General features: G+C 35.3%; 1 protein-coding gene and 1 long non-coding RNA gene across 13 annotated transcripts in view; one reads left to right on the forward strand and one right to left on the reverse strand.

Annotated features, from left to right (window-relative positions):
• AGBL4 (ATP/GTP binding protein like 4) overlaps window positions 1-21,080 on the forward strand; it is a 1,422,311-nt gene that overhangs the window by 181,042 nt on the left and 1,220,189 nt on the right. The gene's annotated exons all lie outside the window — the stretch shown is intronic.
• LOC111098973 lies at window positions 8,189-19,438 on the reverse strand. The gene is made up of 4 exons (XR_005370236.1): window positions 19,400-19,438; window positions 14,323-14,411; window positions 10,015-10,097; window positions 8,189-8,572 (listed from the first exon to the last, which is right to left on the reverse strand). It is a non-coding gene; the product is annotated as an uncharacterized LOC111098973 (long non-coding RNA).

Here is a 21,080-nt window from a genome sequence, read left to right on the forward strand (position 1 = left end):
TGATACATCACATCAATAAGAGGATGAGAACCATAGGTTATTTTTTTAGTAGGTGCAGGAAAAGGATTTGACAAAGTACAACATCCAATTCATGATAAAAACCCTCAACAAAGTAAAGTCCCATCATACAAAAATCAATGTACAGAAATCTGCTGCATTTCTATTCACCAATAATGAAGTAGCAGAGAGAGAAACTAAGAAAACCATCCCATTTAGGGGTACCTGGGTGGCACAGTAGGTTAAGTGTCAAACTCTAGATTTCAACTCAGGTCATGATCTCAGGGTTGTGAGATTGAGTCTACATCAGTCTTTGCACTGGTCGTGGAACCTGTTTAAGATTCTCTCTCTCCCTTTGCCCCTCCCAATCCCTGTTCTCTCTCAAATAAACCCCACAAAAAACAACACCCCAAAACCATCCCATTTACTATTGCACCAAAAATAATAACATACCTAAGAAGATGGAGGGTATTATGCTGAGTGAAATGAGTCAATTGGAGAAGGACAAACATTATATGTTCTCATTCATTTGGGGAATATAAATAATAGTGAAAGGGAATAGAAGGGAAGGGAGAAGAAATGGGTAGGAAATATCAGAAAGGGAGACAGAACATAAAGACTCCTAACTCTGGGAAACGAACTAGGGGTGGTGGAAGGGGAGGAGGGCGGGGAGTGAATGGGTGATGGGCACTGAGGGGGCACTTGACGGGATGAGCACCGGGTGTTATTCTGTATGTTGGTAAATTGAACACCAATAAAAAATAAATTTATTATTTAAAAAAATAACAAAATAGGTGAAATACCTGTACTGTGAAAACTATAAAACATTGATAAAAGAAATTGAAGATGACATAAAGAAATAGTAAAGCATTCCAGGTTCATGGATTGGAAGAACAAAATGTCTATACTACTCAAAGCAGCCTACACATTTAATAAAATCCCTATCAAAATACCAACAGCATTTTTCACAGAACTAGAACAAACAATTTTAAAATTTGTAAGGAACACAAAAGATCTTGAATAGCCAAGGCAGTTTTTGAAAACAAAAGTAAATCTGGAGGCATCACAATTCCAGATTTTAGGTCATATTACAAACTGTATTGTTCAGAACGATATGGTACTGGCACTACAAAAGACACACAGGTCAATGAAACGGAGTAGAAAATGCAGACATGAGCCCACAATTATATGGTCAATTAATCTTTGACCAAGCAGGAAAGAATATTCAATGGGAAAGAGACAGCATCTTCAACAGATAGTATTGGGAGAACTTGACAGCAATATGCAAAGAACAAAACTGAACTACTTTCTTACACCATACACAAAAATAAATTTAGAATGGTTTAAAGACCTAAATGTGAGACCTGAAACCACAAAAATCCTGGAAGAGAGCACAGGCAGTATTTCTCTGATATCATCCATAGCAAGTTTCTTTCTGAATAGGTCCCCTGAAGCAAGGGAAACAGAAGCAAAAAGCTTGTGCACAGTGAAGGAAACAATAAGAAAACCAACATTTGTATGGACTAAGCGAAGATATCTGTGATATCTTCCCTGATAGCCCTGATAAAGGGTTAGTATCCAAAATATATAAAGAACGTATGCAACTCAACACCCAAAAAACAAATAATTAAAAAATGATAAGATGAACAGACATTTCTTCAAGGAAGACATACAGATGGCAACACACCCACATGTAAAGGTGCTCAGTATCAGTCATCATCTGGGAAATGCAAATCAAAACCACAATGAGATATCACCTCACACCTTTTGGAATAGGCTAAAGTCAACAATATAATAAACAAGTTTTGATGATGATATGGAGAAATAGGAATCCTCATGCACCATTGGCAGGAGTGCAAACTGGTACAGCCACTGTGGAAAACAGTATGGAGACTCCTCAAAAAAGTAGAACTACTCTAGGACCCATTATTTGCAGTAATGGGTATTTACCCAAAGAACATAAAATCACCAATTCAAAGGGATATACACACCCCTCTGTTTATAGCAGCATTATCTACAATAGCCAAATTATGGAAGCAGCTCATGTATCCATCAACTGATGAATGGATAGAGAAGATATGGTATATGGAATATTATTCAGCCAAAGAAAAGAACAAAATCTTAACATTTGTGCCTACATGGATGGAGCTAGAGAGTGTAATGCTAAGCCAAATAAGTCAGTCAGAGAAAGACAAATACCATATGATTTCACTCATGTGTGAAATTTAAGAAACAAAACAAGTGATCATATGGAAAAAGAGAGAAACCAAGGAATAGCTCTTAACTCTGACAGTTGCCAGAGGAGAGGTGGGTGGTGATATGTGTTAAATAGGTGATAAGGAGTAAGGAACACAGTTATCATGATGATCACCAGGTGATGTTTGGAATTATTGAATCACTAAATTATACACCTGAAAGTAATACATTTTATGTTACCTGGAATTTAAAAAAAAAAAAAAAACAAAAAAAAACCAAACAAACCCTGAATTTTGCTCCACAACTCAATCAACTACTTTTTCTCCTTTTATAGAAAAAATATTTTTTTGAAAGAGTTGTCTGTCTCTAGTTCTAGCCCATTCAGGCAGGCTTTCATGAACCATACCTCTCTCTCCAGATTGCCCTTCTCAAGGTCATTAATGACTTCCAAACAGCAATTTGTCAGATCTCATTTTCTATTCTCATGGTTCTGTTATTAGGATTTGACCCATTTGGACTATTCCCATTCTTTTCTCTTAGACATTTCTTTTTCTAGCTTCAAAGATACATACCAATTCCCTAGCCTCCCCCTTCCCACTCCCCACAGTGGCATACATTGATGGCTACACTTCGTTTCTTTACCTTCTAAACACTGGAATACAGATAACTTGACTAAATATTATCTATACATTGATTTATATCTCTAGTATAGATTTTTTGTACTTTAGACTCCTATTCATTAAGAGTGAGCCTGGATGAACCACTAGCCAACCCATAAAATTGGAGGAAATAATAGATGCTGTTGTTTAAACCACAGAGTTTTGTTGTGGTTTGGTATGTATACATTAATTTAAGGGTTGACTTCATCATCCTAAAAACAAATGTAATGTGTGAAAACTGTGATTTTCAAATTGTTTAATTTATTTGCTGAATGTATTGATAGATTCTAATCTTAACAGGGAATACAAATGCTGATTCATGAAAATGCAAATTATTTATCTTTTACCCTAAAAGAATTCATTATCCATGATGCATAATAATAATAATAGGAAATCAAAATAACAATTATGTTGTCTCCATGCATGCAGACAAAAGAGTTACTCTAGTTAGTCCAACACTGCAATTAATGAATAAGGTGGGATCCAATTTTATGAGTCACTCAGTAAATTCAGTCTTTGGTAGTTTATTTTATTTTATTTAAAAAAATTTTTTTAATAATTTATTTTTTATTGGTGTTCAGTTTACCAACATACAGAATAACACCCAGTGCTCATCCCGTCAAGTGCTCCCCTCAGTGCCTGTCACCCATTCACCCCACCCCCCGCCCTCCTCCCCTTCCACCACCCCTAGTTTGTTTCCCAGAGTTAGGAGTCTTTATTTTCTGTCTCCCTTTCTGATATTTCCCACACATTTCTTCTCCCTTCACTTCTATTCCCTTTCACTATTATTTATATTCCCCAAATGAATGAGAACATATAATGTTTGTTCTTCTCTGATTGACTTACTTAACTCAGCATAATACCCTCCAGTTCCATCCACGTTGAAGCAAATGGTGGGTATTTGTCATTTCTAATGGCTGAGTAATGGCTGAAGTAATGGCTGAAGGTGATGCTGGCCTCATAGAACAAATTTGTAAGTACTCCATCTCTTTCTATCTTTCCAAACAGCTTTAGTAGAATAGGTATGGTTTCTTCTTTAAATGTTTGATAGAATTCCCCTGGGAAGCCATATGGCCCTGGACTTTTGTGTCTTGGGCGGTTTTTGATGACTGCTTCAATTTCCTCCCTGGTTATTGGCCTGTTAAGGTTTTCTATTTCTTCCTGTTCCAGTTTTGGTAGTTTGTGGCTTTTCAGGAATGCGTCCATTTCTTCTAGATTGCCTAATTTATTGGCGTATAGCTGTTCATAATATGTTTTTAAAATCGTTTGTATTTCCTTGGTGTTGGTAGTGATCTCTCCTTTCTCATTCATGATTTTATTAATTTGAGTCTTCTCTCTCTTCTTTTTAATAAGGCTGGCTAATGGTTTATCTTTCTTATTAATTCTTTCAAAGAACCAACTCCTGGTTTTGTTGATCTGTTCCACAGTTCTTCTGGTCTCGATTTCATTGAGTTCTGCTCGAATCTTTATTAACTCTCTTCTTCTGCTGGGTGTAGGATCTATGTGCTGTTTTTTCTCTAGCTCCTTTATGTGTAAGGTTAGCTTTTGTATTTGAGCTCTTTCCAGTTTTTGAATGGATGCTTGTATTGCGATGTATTTCTCCCTTAGGACTGCTTTTGCTGCATCCCAAAGATTTTGAACAGTTGTATCTTCATTCTCATTAGTTTCCATGAATCTTTTTAATTCTTCCTTAATTTCCTGGTTGACCCTTTCATCTTTTAGCAGGATGGTCCTTAACCTCTGCGTGTTTGAGGTCCTTCCAAACTTCTTGTTGTGATTTAGTTCTAATTTCAAGGCATTATGGTCTGAGAATATGCAGGGGACGATCCCAGTCTTTTGGTATTGGTTCAGACCTGATTTGTGACCCAGTATGTGGTCTATTCTGGAGAAAGTTCCATGTGCACTTGAGAAGAATGTGTATTCAGTTGAGTTTGGATGTAAAGTTCTGTAGATATCTGTGAAATCCATCTGGTCCAGTATATCATTTAAAGCTCTCGTTTCTTTGGATATGTTGTGCTTAGAAGACCTATCAAGTATAGAAAGAGCTAGATTGAAGTCACCAAGTATAAGTGTATTATTATTTAAGTATTTCTTCATTTTGGTTATTAATTGATTTAAACATTTGGCAGCTCCCACATTCGGGGTATATATATTGAGGATTGTTAAGTCCTCTTGTTGGATAGATCCTTTAAGTATGATATAGTGTCCCTCTTCATCTCTCACTACAGTCTTTGGGGTAAATTTTAGTTTATCTGATATAAGGATGGCTACCCCTGCTTTCTTTTGAGGACCATTTGAATGGTAAATGGTTCTCCAGGCTTTTATTTTCAGGTTGTAGGTGTCCTTCTGTCTAAAATGAGTCTCTTGTAGACAGCAAATAGATGGGTCCTGCTTTTTTATCCAGTCTGAAACCCAGCGCCTTTGGATGGGGTCATTAAGCCCGTTCACGTTCAGAGTTACTATCGACAGATATGAGTTTAGTGTTATCATGATATCTATTCAGACCTTGTTTTTGTGGATTGTTCCACTGAACTTCTTCTTAAAGGGGAATTTTAAGAGTCCTCCTTAAAATTTCTTGCAGAGCTGGTTTGGAGGTCACATATTCTTTGAGGTCACATATTCTTTCAGTACCTGCCTGTCTTGGAAGCTCTTTATGTCTCCTTCCATTTTGAATGAGAGCCTTGCTGGATAAAGTATTCTTGGTTGCATGTTCTTCTCATTTAGGACCCTGAATATATCCTGCCAGCCCTTTCTGGCCTACCAGGTCTCTGTGGAGAGGTCTGCTGTTAACCTAATACTCATAAAAGTCAGAGATTTCTTGTCTCTTGCTGCTTTAAGGATCTTCTCTTTATCTTTGGAATTTACAAGCTTCACTCTTAAATGTTGAGGTGTTGAATGGTTTTTATTGATTTTAGGGGGGGATCTCTCTATTTCCTGGATCTGAATGCCTGTTTCCCTTCCCAGATTAGGAAAGTTTTCAGCTATGATTTGTTCAAATACATTTCTGGCCCTCTGTCCCTTTTGGCACCCTCGGCAACCCCAATTAAACGTAGGTTTTTCTTCCTCAGGCGGTCGTTTATTTCCCTTAATCTATCTTCATTGTCTTTTAATTGTTTGTCTCTTTTTTCCTCAGTTTCCCTCTTTGCCATCAACTTGTCTTCTCTGTCACTCACTCGTTCTTCCACCTCGTTAACCCTCGTCGTTAGGACTTCTAGTTTGGATTGCATCTCATTCAATTGATTTTTTATTTCTGCCTGATTGGATCTAAATTCTGCAGTCATGAAGTCTCTTGAGTCCTTTATGCTTTTTTCTAGAGCCACCAGTAGCTGTATAATAGTGCTTCTGAATTGGCTTTCTGACATTGAATTGTAATCCAGATTTTGTAACTCTGTGGGAGAGAGGACTGTTTCTGATTCTTTCTTTTGAGGTGAGGTTTTCCTTCTAGTCATTTTGCTCAGTGCAGAATGGCCAAGAACATGTTGTATTGGGAAAAGGAGAAAAAGAGGCGAGAAAGAAGGAAAGAAAAGAGAAAAAAAAGAAAGAAAAAAGGAAGAAAAAAGAAAAAAGAGAAGAAAAAGAGAAAAAGAAAGAAAGGAAAAAGAAAAGAAAAAAAGGGTGGGGGAAGCAAACAAATCAAAAAGCAAAAAAAAACAAAAAAACAAAAAACAACAACAAAAAAACAAACAAAAAAAAAACAAACCAAACAAACAAAAAGCCACGGGGGAGTATCTTCTGATTCTGTATACTTTAAGTCCCTTGACTTCCCTTGGAACTTGTCCGTCTAGCTGGTCTTCTGGGGGAGGGGCCTGCTGTGCTGATTTTCAGGTGTTAGCACTTGGGGGAGCTGCTCTGCCCCTGCCTGGTGCAGGGCTCAGTGGGGGTTGTTTACCCCGTGAGGCCCCAGGAGGATCAACCACAGTGGCGGCGGCCAGCTCTGGAGCCCTGGAGTCAGCCCCCGCAGTAACTCCGGAGCTCTCCGTCTGCAGGGCCTGGATGCTCCGGGGCGGGGCCGCTGATCTGCTCAGCTCCGGGCAGGAGCGTCTTTGCTGTCCTGGGCCCTCCCGGCCTCTGCCTGTCCCGGGGGAGGCCCGATCCTGGGCTGTGACCGGGCTCCCTGTGCTCCGGGGCCTGCGCTGTTGGATTCACGCTCCCGGCCGCGCAGCCCCCTCCGTGGAGCCACCGCCCGTGCCCCTCCGAGCTGCTCCTGGAACCGCACAGCCCCCTCCGCACGGAGCCTCTTCCTCTGCCCGAGCCCCTCCGAGCTGCTCCCACCCCGCAGCCCCCTCCGTGGAGCCACCGCCCGAGCCCCCGAGCTGCTCGGGGTCCCGCTGTGCGCGCTGCAGCCCTTAGGGAGCTCGGCGCACTCTCCCGGGTCGCAAGTGTCTGTTAGTGTCTCAGGGAGCCCGAAGGCATCCCCGCCCTCCTGGGTCCTGCTCCAACTCCCTGCGAGCCCCTTTCCGCCCGGGAAGGTTGGTGCAGTTCCTGCTTCTCCGGGACGGGGCTCTCCTGTCCTGGGGACACTCGCCCCAGCCTCAGCCCCGCTCCTCGCAGGGCCCCTCCCCCCTTGGAGGCCTTTTGTCTCTTTCTTTTTCCCCATCTTCCTACCTTGATAGAAGCGCGAACTCTTCTCACTGTAGCATTCCAGCTGTTCTCTCTTTAAATCTCAGACCGAATTCGTAGATTTTCAGGATGATTTGAAGGTTATCTAGGTAATTTGGTGGGGACAGGTGACTTGGGGACCCTGCTCTTCTGCCATCTTGCCCCTCCTCCTCCTGTCTTTGGTAGTTTAATAAAACTATCAGTGGTTTTTAAAATAATAAATGTAATGAATTGAATATGGTGTGAGTTACTTGCATATAGGTAAATTATACTTCATAATAAACATTGAATATACTTAAGGAAATAATTTACTTATTCTTTCTTTTCAATATCATTCATTGTGTAGTATGTTTAGAGAAAGACTTACCCTAGCACACTGATGGTTTTTCATGAGAGAACAAAGAATGCTTTTAAAATTATTCTTCAATATAAAAGACTTATGGTTTCAGATTTGGAGTATCTTTTGTGACAAGTTGTAAGTAAATTGCCAAACTCTAACTTAATTAAAAAACCCTCAACTATATAAGGCTTATCAACACAGTATTATTAAAGATTAGCAATGTGTGGTTGTTGAAGACTACACAGTGACATATCATCATCATCATTCTCACCCTAATTTTAGAAATGAGGAAACTACAGTTCACAGAAGTAGAATAAATTTCCGAAGACCATATAGCTGGCAGGTAGTGAACCTAGGAGTAAGATTTCAAATTCTCATAAGGATCTGTTTAATTAATATGAAAAAACACTCAAAGTGTTTATTAAGTGTCTTATAAATTAAAATATCAAAAATGTCTTTATGAGGAATGGCAAATGTTATTTATCCTTTCATATTCCAGCTGATGGATTAGAAGTCCTTCCTGAAACAGAGGCAAAGTAGAAAAATTGAAATCTATAGTTTGACTCTGAAGCCCATGTTTTTTGTACCACAAAAAATTGCCTCTCAGTGTTTCACATGTATCTCATTTCATGTTTTCTTCTTTTGTTACTTGTTCATACTCATGTCTTCCTTGTTTTATTATAGTTTTCTTGAAGATAGAAATCATATCTCTTATTATACCATCTTCATTCTCTGTTCCCTCTTAACTAACAGTATCTTGCATAGGCTTCAGTAATATTTGCTGCAAAGAGATAAATAAGATATCCTTTAAGGGAAGACTAAGACATGTTCTATGCAGATCTAATATAACTCACACATTTATTTGAAAATATTTATTATATTTGTAGTATGTACCCACCTTTATTCTAGTATAAGTGTGTTTAGAGGTAGTCAATCAGACAGACTTTGGTTAAAAACTATCTCTGACACTTATTTGAATGATCTCGGGCATATTGCTTACCCTCTTGGAGCCACTCTTTTTGTCAGCTTTATGAGACTAATCTGATTTCAGTGTATGTGCTGCTGAAGTGAGCACTATGACCGTAATCTAAAACATACCTCTAGGGAATCAAATTAGGTAGTGTGTATAAAGGACTTTACATTATGTTTTGTGTGTTGTATTCTTGCTAAACATTAGTTAGATAATCTTTCTTACTCATCACTTAAAATTCCCTAGTAAAAGGATAATAGAAGTTAAGTCTGAATGATTTTGTTTCCCACTGTATTTATTGTGGTTTTAGTATTATTTTCAGATATGACTTTCCAGAGTGTGAGATATAAAAATTGATGAGTCAGGTGTGGTCCCTAGAACAGATTGTTGTGTGGACCTGGCACTAGTGCTAAAATTGTCTTTCCAAACAAAGGTATTCATGGAACTTTGGACTATAGGCATAAATTAAGTACATCAGGCAGGTATGTTGATTTCAGGCACAGGATTTCTTTGGGAGGATTTCAACTACTGTACTACAGTTCTGAGATTTATGTATTTCAGAAAGTTTCCCAAAGCTGAGTCTATGGATTTCACTATGTGATTTATAACCTTGGCTTCTATAGCTTCTGATCACATTTTATTTTCCCACCGTGAAGCAGGGCTAATTATTAGAGTGACAAAGGAAGTCATATATTTTAAAGCTCTCTGTGTGGCCAAAGGGTGCTTTTAATGAAAATTAACTTTAGTGAGATATTTGCAATGCATGCTACACCACTGATACAGTAATTCATTTTATACCCTTTCTGAGAATCTAAATTCATTGTTTCATAGAACTATCTTTTTTTACCTTAGGCTAATGGAGAGCACATGATATACTAGAGAATTATCCATTTTCAGAACTATTTTTTTGACTTTCTTATTTTCTTAGCTACCAAAGTAAAGATAAGTAGCTATACTTTTGAAGGATTAATATGAATTATCATTTTATCTGCAACCAAACATTTAAATATCTGTTGGCATTTTCTGTGGGAGATTAACATTTAATTTAGAAAAAAGCTAGAAATCTTGAAATAAAGTAAAATGCTTTCTGGGTTTGTAAAATGAAATGACAAATATTTGGTGCAAAGACCTTTGAATATAATATTGTAATTGTCATGTAAAATGTTCTTTGGTTGCATTCAAAATGTCAATAATGAATTATCAGTCTAAACCACATAAAGGAAGTAATCAGAAGTTAAATAAAAAGAACTTACCTGTTTAATATATCAGCCAGCAGATGAATAGATGCTTTATAGAGGAAGCATTTGCTCTGTAGTTGCATTCTTCAACAATCAAACTAGACCAGGAAATGATAAGAATGAAATATTATGTTTTATTTGTAAAAATAAATTCATTAGGTTGAGATTTTAAATTATATTAAAGACATATATAAGTAGAGAAATTTAAATGCATATATTAGGAGAGTAAATTAAGTATTTTGGCAATGAATAATTTTGTATCACTATAAAAGATAACTATTTACTAGTACTACCACTGTGTACTTTTGTTGAGCACCTACAAGGTGCCAACCATTGTTTGACATTTTACATTGCTTAAGTCATTAAGGAGACCTGGGAGGCTCTTTTTGTGGTTTTCATTTTTAAAGAGTAAAATAACATACCTTTTCTCCTCATACCATAATGTAAGTACAACTAAACCTTTATGGTCCATTTTCTAATTAATTTGATTACATATTAGATTCTATTAGCCTTTCTTGGGACACATGGCATTTTGCCATTTTATTTATCAAGAGCACCTCCAAGAATTGGGAGGGACAGGAATTTTTTTTTCTTTTTTTTTCACCCCAAATTTTTATTTAAATTCTAGTTAATTAACCCATAATGTAATTTTGGTTTCAGGAATAGAATTGAGTGATTCATTACTTGCATGTAACACCCAGTGCTCATTACATCAATTGTGCTCCTTAATGCCCATCACTCATTTAGCCCTTCCACCACCCAAGTCCCCTTTAGCAACCCTCAGTTTGTTCTCCAACTTTAGGAGTCTCTTATGGTTTGCTTCCCTCTCTCTTCTCTCTTTTCTTTTTTTCAGGACAGGACAGTTTTTAAACGGTAATTAAATGTTTATTTACTGTTTTACGTCTTGATAATGACTCACAAGATAACTAATGTAATCTTTCAATTATACTAGCTACAATCCTAGCTCCTAAAAACATTAATCTTTTGATGTTTAGAAAAATTTTAAATACTGTCAGAAGAAGAGAGCTAATTGATATTTAAACTATTACAGTTCTGTCATCAATTTGTGCAACTTTAACGGTAAGGTTAGGTAATGGTAATTTAGGAACTTTCTTTCCCCAAACTCAGAATGTGATAAGGGCATAATGTAAGAACAAGCGAAATATTTAAACTTTGAAAGTTACTTTTAAATATTAAAATAGTAATATGTTCTCATTATTTGAAAGGGTAGAACATATAGTGAAGCAAATAAGATAATCTGTAATTTAAAAACTATAATTTTACCGTGTAGAAGTAAATTGTTAACCTGTGCATTTCTTTTGATTTCTAGAAAAACTCAGAAACACAATTGTTTACGATGTGGTTGAGATTATTTGTAAAGAGTAAAAAATGTTTTTTGTGCTTTTCACTTTCCATTATACCATGAACATTTTTAAAGTCATTTAAATATTCAAAAAGGTAATTTAAATAACCCATGTGACAGAGTATTATGCAGTGATTGGAATTATTTAGTGGTTTCCCTATTGTTGAACATTTAGTAGTTAAAGTTGCTACTATGAATAATGCATATAACGTCCTTATACATAAATTTTTGTCTTCATTTCTCCTCATTTCCTGAGGATACTGTACTTAGAAGTGAATTACAATTTCAAAGGATCTGAATCTTTTTTTGAAGCCCTTAATGTCTGCTGTTAATTGCTTTTCAGAAAGATTGTACCAATTTAAGCTTCTATAAAACAAAGTGTGGGAAAGTCACTCTATACTTACCAGTATTGAGAATAATCACTGTAGGAACCTTTCCTTATTCTTATAGGCAAAAAATGGCATCTCGTTTTAATTTGGATTTCTCTGATCATTGGTAAGGTTAAACTCATTTCACATATTTGTGAACATTCAGTTTTCTGTTTTTGTGAATTGCCTGTTCATGTAATTTTTCTATTGGAGTTTTGGTATTTTTCCAGTGGCATATGTGACTTCTTTATTGTTTAAGAATACTAAGCCTTAGTTGGGGCACATGAGTGGTACAGATGATTAAATATCTGACTTTTGGTTTTGGTTAAGGTCATGATCTCAGGGTTGTGATCTCAGGGTCGTGACTCCAGGGTCATGAGATTGAGTCTCACCATCAGGCTCTGTGCTCACTGTAAAGTCTGCTTGAGATTCTCCCTCCCTCTCCCTGCCCTGCCTGCTAGTGCTCCCTCTCAAATAAATAAATAAATCTTAAAAAAAGGAAGAATATTAAGCCTTATTTTTGTGACCAGTGTTTTTCTTGGCTTGATATATATGAGTTTTATGATCATGTTTTTTACATGAGAGAGCTAACATTTTTATGTAGTCAGATATGATAGATTTTTTTGTATTTTCTACCATTGATTTTGTGGTTAATCTTTCCAAATCTGAAAAAATATTTACTTAAGTTTGCTTCTAGCCTAGCCTTTTTATAGTTTTGTTCTGCATGTTTAATTCTTTTATCCTTACCAAAATTATGTAAGTGTAGTAAACTGAGGTTCTAACTTAAAATTTTCTGAATACCTATTTTCATCACTTACTTACTGAATAATCCATGCCTTCACTACTGATTTTTGTGATGCTTCCTTTATTATATCTTACCCACACACACACACATATCATATCATGTGGCTTATAAATTTTGCCCTTAGACTTCAATCAGAATAAGCTAAGACTATTACTAAATAAATGCATCTTCTTGGGCCCAAAATCTGGAATAATAAATTAGAACTTCTGCAGATCCACTTTAGGAATATATTTTCTCCCCTTCTGGAGATTTTATATACCTCTCATTTATCTAGCTTTCTAGATAAATTTTTGAGTTATTTTATTTAAAAAATGCCAATGACATTCTGGCTAGAATTACATTAAACTATACATTTATTTTTGAAGTAATAGCAACTTTGTAGTGGTCTTCTTATCTAGGTACATGTTTTATCTTGCTATTGTTAATGTCTTCCTTTTTTATTTTTTAGGAAAACTTAAGAGGTTTAAATTTAAATGAAAATTCTCATATACTTTAGGATGATATTTCTGTATCTTTTAAAAAAAGTCTCACCTTAATCTTATGCTTGGGACAGTTTATAGGACTACTTAATATTTACTATTCCATTGAAGTCTTTTTAAATTATTCTTTGTCCTAGTGTCTTTCTTCTTTTTCTCAATCTGTTTATAATATTTTAGAGTTTCAAAAGTTTTCCTGTTTTTTTTTTTATATGAGCATCTGAAAGGCAGAGGTTTTGCCTTATTATTTTCTGAATTCATTTCCTTTACTTTTCAATATCTAGTACAATACCTACCGCAACAAGTGCCCAGCAAATATTTGGTGAATTATATTGAATTCTCAGTACTGATATATACCTTAAAATGAAATAGCCATGAGTGAATTAATATTTATGCTCCTGGCATAATAGATGATATCCTCCATTGAAGTTCTCATATATATTCTATTATTCAACATTAGCTTCACCAGATATTTACTGAATTTCTATTATGAGTCCTGCATTGTGTTAGGAGCAAAATCATACAAACATAAGATGATTTATATAATCAAGATTTTTACTAGGCATTGAGGAAAGACATATCTGTATGTGAATATTTAAAATCTGAAGTGTTAAAATACAGGTGAGTAAAAATGCTATGAGCGTATTCCTTAGTATTGGTTGCAGGTACTTTGTAAAACTGTGTGGTAGAAACTTTAATACTTTCTTGATCAGGATTAGAATCCTTAGCTCTCTTAAAACCAACTACTGTGTAACCTTGAGCAAGTTACTAGCTCTTTGAAAATAATTTTCTCACCTAAAATGGAGAAAATCATATTTACCTCAAAGATGTGATGTGAATTTTAAATGGATTACATATATAAATTCAGATAATTATTGTATAAAATAAATTCTCTCCTCTTGTTTGTTGGAAAACCTTGAAATTTGGGTAATTTAAATTAAATCAGTTTCCATTTTCATGCCATGAGAGAAACTTAGAAATAAGAATATTCTGTACATAAAATTTTTTAATGAATTAGGAAAATATTGACAATATTTTTACTTTAATAGCTCTGATCTTTTCTCAGAGCCTGTGTTCTAAAGGAGCAGAATGTTTCCAACACTGGCACACAGTTTCCACTCTCTTGCTTCCCAGTTTTCTTCAACTTATTCCAATCTTTTTCCCATTCTCACTGCTTCACTGAAACTGTTGTCAAAATCATCAGTGGCCACTTTATGGCTAAGTTTATGGCTAAGTTAATTTCATAAAAATTAACCTCAGTAGCTTGCAAAACCATGGACTCTTATCTCCTTTTTGAATCAGTCTTCTTACCTGGCCTCTGCAATAATTCATTCTCCTGGTTTTCTTTCCTTCAGTCATACAGATTGCTCCTTCTCAGTCTCTTATATTGGATTCTCTTCCTATATTTAAATGATAAGAGTTAAGTTTCTCAGATCATGATTCTAGGCCCTTTTTTCCTTTGTCTCTGTTTTGTCATCTTATTTATAATTCCTGAGTTTAAATTTCCTATCTGGACCTCCTTTCTTGACCAACTATGGTCTGACTGACAGCTTTACCTGAATTTCCATGGACGTCTCAAAAATAATGAGCTCCAAAGTAGATTTTCCTCTTGAATTCATCCTTCCAAGTTCATCTTTCTTTTGTTCACACAATTTCTCAGCCCAGAAATATGGGAGTCAACTTAGTCTTCCCATTTACTCACCCATGATGTTTAATGCATCGACAACTTCCATTGATTTTTACCTTCAAAGTATTTCAGAATTCTGTATATTTTTCTCCAGTTCTGTTAGCATCATTTTAATTTAGGCAGTATCTTTTCTCTTGGGATTCTTCAACATATATTTTTAAAAGATTTTTAAAATTTATTTAAGAGAGAGAGAGTGCACAAGTAGGTGGAGGGGCAGAGGAAGAGGGACAGGAGAAGTAGACTCTTTGCTGAGCATGGCGCTTTGGAGCTCATCCCAGCAACCTGAGATCATGATCTGAACCGAAATCAGATGCTTAACCCACTGAGGTACCCACACACCCTTTCAACATGTTTTGTTTGAGACAGCAAGTGATTACGTTGGAATGCCCAAAGACTGACAGGTATGGAGGAATGTGGTCAGAGAAGCTGGAAATCCATTTAGTATTAAATGGTAGAATACTTTCTGTGTCATGATAATCTGTTTAGACTTAATTCCTGTAGTTTATGTATATTATCTGAAGAAATTAAAGCTAGGAATTTTGAGTACCAGCTATGTGTGTGAGAATATAGCTGTCACCAAAATTGACAGTGATCTTGCTCTCAGAGACCTGATATTCTTGTGTGAGGAATAGTCTATAAACATATTATATGTTTGTAAAAATAAATATGTAATATTGTAATATAAATGTTTTAGCCTATAGATATTATTTAAATATGCAATAAATGTATAATATGTAAAATATACATATTTTAAATATATTTATTTAAATTTTCAGGTGATAATGCTCTAAAAATAAAGAGGTAGAGAGTAATGGACTTTCATTACTTGTTATAATGATGTTCATTCATGCAACAAAAAATGATTAAGTGCCTTATTTTGTTCAGGGCTGTTATATATACTCTAATACTTTGTTTTTAGTATAGCCATATGAAATGAATATTATTATTAACAAAAACAAATGAGAAATTTGGGTCCAGTAAGATTAAGTTATTTGTCCCTGTTTGGGAGACTGGAAGAGAATTTGACTTTGAGCTTAAATCTGTTTTATGCCTATACGTATTGAATTTATATCCTATTCTTCTTTCCTTTTTAACAGAAAGTTTGGCATTGAGGCAGTGGAGATTTGGTATACATGTTTAGGTAAAGCTTGCATCTTGGAGACCAGTGAGAGTATTTTAATAGTTAAGATGAAATATGATAACAGCTTGGGGTAAGGAAGGATGGAATAGATTCATTTACCGAACAAATACATAAAGGCCAAATATATTGCTTGCCAGTGGAGTTGTGTCAAGCATTTAGCTTTTTTTTTTCCTATTAGTTATTTTCTATTCATTTCCATAAGTGATTTATAATAATTAGGAGACCAAACTCTTCTGTTTCTTTTCATTACCACAAACTACTTTTGGTGGCTACCCTTCAGAGTTTAAATGCTTCTGTTCTTCTATATAATCTGTTTTTGCTCATGGCTTAAACATGTAGATTTTTATTTTTCCAGTTACCACTAATTATAGACTTTCAATTTTGATAGTTGCTGATTTTTACTATATCTTATTCTATATCAGGAAACCATGTTAAATAGGTATTTTGTATTATAAATATAAATGAGCAGATTTTTTTTTCATTACACATGTATGAATGTTATTGCTGATGTATAACCATGACTGTACTGAAGCCAGTGGGAATCCTTTCAGACTATGTTCTTGCTATTTTAAGATGTGATACCAGCATAGTATAAAAAGGAAGAAAAATGATGAAATTACCCAGGAGAGTATATCCATGATGGTACTGGGCATGGAAATTTTATCATCATTGCTTGTTCTCATTTTATAAAGAGAAAATTTACTGGGAGCCTTTTGTGGGTACTTACATATATCTTATTTAACATATGTTATTGAGTACATTCTGTTTCATACACAATGCTAAGCATGGGGTATACATGAATGAACAAAAAAAGACGTGTTTATTGTTTTTCATGAGTTCAAGTCAGGTGGGAGAGAGTCAATAAGAACAAACTCATGTATAATTGCATATTGTGAGAAGTGCTATGAAGGAAATAAAGAGAATTCATTGATAGGAATTTCATGAAAACTTCTAGGATAGGAAAGACTTCTCTGATGAGATAAGCATTAAACTGAGATGTGAAAGATAGAGACATCAGTGAGAGGGCAGGGAATGGGACAGCAGGAAAACAGGTCTTGATGCAGATAATGTTTGTTCTAGGAACTGAAAAGAAGAGAGTACATTAGGTGAAGAGTGGTAAAAGATGAATTAAAGGTAGATAAAGACTAGATCATGCAGTGTCTCATGGGCTATAGTAAAGGCTTTGGTTTTATTTGATGTGCTTTGGGAAACTATTGAAGAGATTTAGGCCGGAGAACAACACGATCTGATTTCTGGGAAAGTAATACAGTATGTTGAAGGAGAAGATTTTAGTCAAAATTATAATGGGCTTCTAAATTTTAAGTAAACTAAGGAAGAAATTTTCCTTAATTTCATAGTAAAAATTATTTAACATGTATGTATGTATATGTATATATTCCATTTTATTTTTTCTTTTGGCTTTTTACCTATACCTTCTTTTATGTATGTATGTATGTATGTATGTATGGTGATTGCTCTATGGCTAATGATATGCATCCTTTTGTACCACTTTATACTTCATATTTTCTGTGTCATACTTCCTGCATCTCATTTCACACTCAATACTTCATACTTCACACTTCCCATTTCACATTTTAAAACTTTATACATCTTAGAATAGTCTGACTCCATTCATCTGCCTGGTCCCTATTCTTGTTATATATTTGGGTATTCTTGTTATATATTTTATTTTTGTGCATTATAATCTCCAGTTTACAATGTTAAAATTTTGGCTTCAGGCTTAAGAAAATTATTAAATAAAAATACAGTTTAAAAATATATAACAAATTATCTACCATTTCTTCTTTTCCTCATTCTTTATTGTAGATCCAAGTTTATTTTTTATTTTAAGCTTTTATTATTTATTCATGAGAGACCCAGAGAGAGTCAGAGGAAGAAGCAGGCTTCATGCAGGGAGCCCAATGCGGGACTCAATCCCAGGACTCTGGGATCATGCCCTGAGCCAAAGGCTCAACCGCTGAGCCATCTGGGCGTCTCTGTAGATCCAGGTTTATGTACAGCTTTTTTCCCCCTGTGATTTGAGTTTCTGTCAATCCCAAAACAACCTTTGGTATATATTATAGTGTGAATCTGCATCTTATTGCACTAAATTCACTCAGCTTTTGTTTACGTGAAATTGTCAATAAGTCAATCAGAGAAGGACAAACATTATATGGTCTCATTCATTTGGGGAATATAAAAAATAGTGAAACGGAATAAAGGGGAAAGGAGAAAAAATAAGTGGGAAATATCAAAAAGGGAGACAGAACATGAAAGACTCCTACCTCTAGGAAAGGAACTAGGGGTGGTGGAAGGGGATGTGAGCAGGGGGTGGGGTGACTGGGTGACAGGCACTGAGGTGGGCACTTGACGGGATGAGCACTGGGTGTTATTCTATATGTTGGCAAATTGAACACCAATAAAAAAATAAATTTATAAAAAAATAAAATAAAATTGAAAGCTTAATAAAAAAAGAAATTGTCTTTACTTTTGTTTTTGATTTAATGTAGAATTCTGGGTTGAAAGGATTTGTTTTTTTCTTTTTTTTTTTTGTTTTAGATTTTATTTATTTATTCATGAGAGACACACAGAGAGAGCAGGGACATAGGCAGAGGGAGAAGCAAGCTCTCTGTGTGGAGCCCCCTGCAGGACTCGATCCCAGGACCCCGGATCACGATCTGAGCCAAAGGCAGACACTCAACCACTGAGCCACCCAGCTTTCCTTGTTTTTTTCTTTTAATAGTAATGATATTATTTCATTGTCTTACAATATTCATTGTTTCTGATGAGAATTCAACTGTTTGTTACCCTTTTTATTGATCTCCTGTATACAGTATGTCTTCTCTGTGATTTTAAGATTTTTTTCTGTGTTTGGTTTTAAGCAATTTGACTATGATATGTCTAGGTTGGACTTTTTGTATTTGTGTTATTTATCCTACTTGGGATTTATTGAGCTTCTTATATCTGTAATTGTTGTTTTTCATCAAATTTGGAAAAATGTAAGGCTTATTTCTTTAAATATTATTTCTTATATATTTTTATTCACTTTTCTTTTTGGAACTTCTATTGCATATTTGCTGTTTTTCCATGGGTCTCTGAAGCTTGTTAATTTAAGGAAAATTATTTCTCTACATTCTTTAGATCAGGTATTTTTTAATAATGTGTCTTTATTCTGAAATTTTCAATCTGCTGTTGAATCCATTCAGTGTAATTTTTATTTCCAGCACTGTAAGTTTTAATTCTGTGATTTCTGTTCAGTTCTTTTTATAGATCTCAATTTCCAATTTAATTTTCTCTCTGTTCACTCTGAAGCCATATCTTTCATTCTTTGAAATATTTTCCTTTAGCTATTTGAGTATATTTATACTATTTTCTTTGTTTACTAAAGCCAAAATCTGGGCCATCTCAGTGTTGGTCTCCGTTGAGTATATATATATATATATTATTGTAGAAGCTCTTGTTTCTGTTTTCATCCTCTTAAGAGATGATTTTTGATCTAGTTTCCAGTTTAGATACTGATTTTTATGACCTTGAACTTAGATTAACTTAGTTAAACTTACAAGCTTATATAAGTTCAATGTGATAAGCCAGTCCTCTAGGTTGGAACTTGGACAAGAAAGAGTTCAAGACTGACCTTTGGCTGGTTCCTAGAATGCTGTTGGAATGTTCTGCTAAGAATTTTTTACGTGCTTGTTGCTAGTACAGAACACTGTGATAGTTTATATATATAGGAAGATAAAAATTTTAATTTATGGTGAATATCTGCTTTCCTTCTGGTGGTCTGGAGGTTCAATGACTGACTACCATAATAAATCTGGGTTCCTAAGCTCAGGCAAGCTTCCATGGTAGATAATCCTACCATTGTCGTAATGAATTTGTGGATAAATTAAATGTGTTTAGTGTGATGTCCTAGGGAGAGTACTGTTGGAAGTTTGTGCTTGATTTCCTGAAGGCCTCATCCCATGTATCTTTTTTCTTTGCTAATTTTGATTTGTGTCTCTTTAGTATAAAAATATACTTTTCAGAGTATGACTTATTCTGGGTCCTCAGAGTCCTTCTGAACTACTAACCCTGGGGGTGACTTGTGGGGGACTCCTGACAGAGGACTCAAACTTCAAACTCTTCTTCTTAGGGTTTTATCTGGTCTTGGTTTTAGTCTTTATTAAGGTGAATCTAGGTTAGGTTATAATTTATGATGTGATACTTCTTTCTCTTTTCCCACTGGATTCTATGAGTGCTAATTAAGTGTTCAAAAAGGCCTCTATACTTAGGCTGGACTGGACCTCTTTCACCTTTCTATTCCATTATCACAGTACTTTAAGAAGAGAGTCAGTGAAACCTTGCATAGAACTGAGGAAACTGTAGAAACAAGACTACATTTAATAAGGCTTTAGGCAAAAGCATAAAGGAAAGTGAAAAAAGTCTTATTGGAAATGGGAGGAAAAGGATTCTTGTTATGTAGTGATGGAACATTTAGCAACACTGTCACTGCATTTATGTAGAAAGTTGAAAATGTACTAAGAGAACTGAGTTGATGTAGCTAAGGACATTCCTATGCAGAATGCTGAGGGGCTGCTTGGTTTCTTCTTGCTGCTTATAGCCAAATGTGGGAATAGAGAGAGAAACTAAAGAAGGACTGTTAAACATGAGGGAGCCAGAACTTGATGGTTTAAATTCTCAGCCTTTTCAGATGACAAATGGTTCTAAAGTTAATCTTTCCAGGTAAAGAAAAATACCAGGGTGCTTTCAGAAAAACTTAGTCTAGAGGTGAAACTGATGATGTGACTATAAAATCCTTTGTTGGGATCTACGAAAGACCAAAGACAAAAGGCCTTCTAAAGAATTTCGGGGTATGCTTCACCAATCCTCTCGATGAAAGAATAGGGCTTCTAAGAAGGTCAAAGATATTGTCACTCAGCAGAAATCCAAGGTAGGAAAGGGTTTGTCCTAGAGACTCACAGAAGCTGTGAGATAATAAATATTTGTTGTTTGAAGCTACTAAGCTTTAAGTTAATTTATTGTGCAGCAGTAGATAGCTAATACCAATAGGATGTAAAATCAAGTGAAATAAGGCTGTGATTCTCTCTATATAGTTTAATTTCAACCACATGAAAAAATGAATACTTACAGAAAAAGATATGAAGAGGGTTCCCTCAGATTTTAGTAAATATTTTCACTGCATGGTGGGATTTAGGGTATATGGTTATTTTATTTAATCATGGATTTAGTCATCTGCCGTTA

Source organism: Canis lupus, chromosome 15 (assembly GCF_011100685.1).
Source record: "Canis lupus familiaris isolate Mischka breed German Shepherd chromosome 15, alternate assembly UU_Cfam_GSD_1.0, whole genome shotgun sequence".
Taxonomy (NCBI): domain Eukaryota; kingdom Metazoa; phylum Chordata; class Mammalia; order Carnivora; family Canidae; genus Canis; species Canis lupus.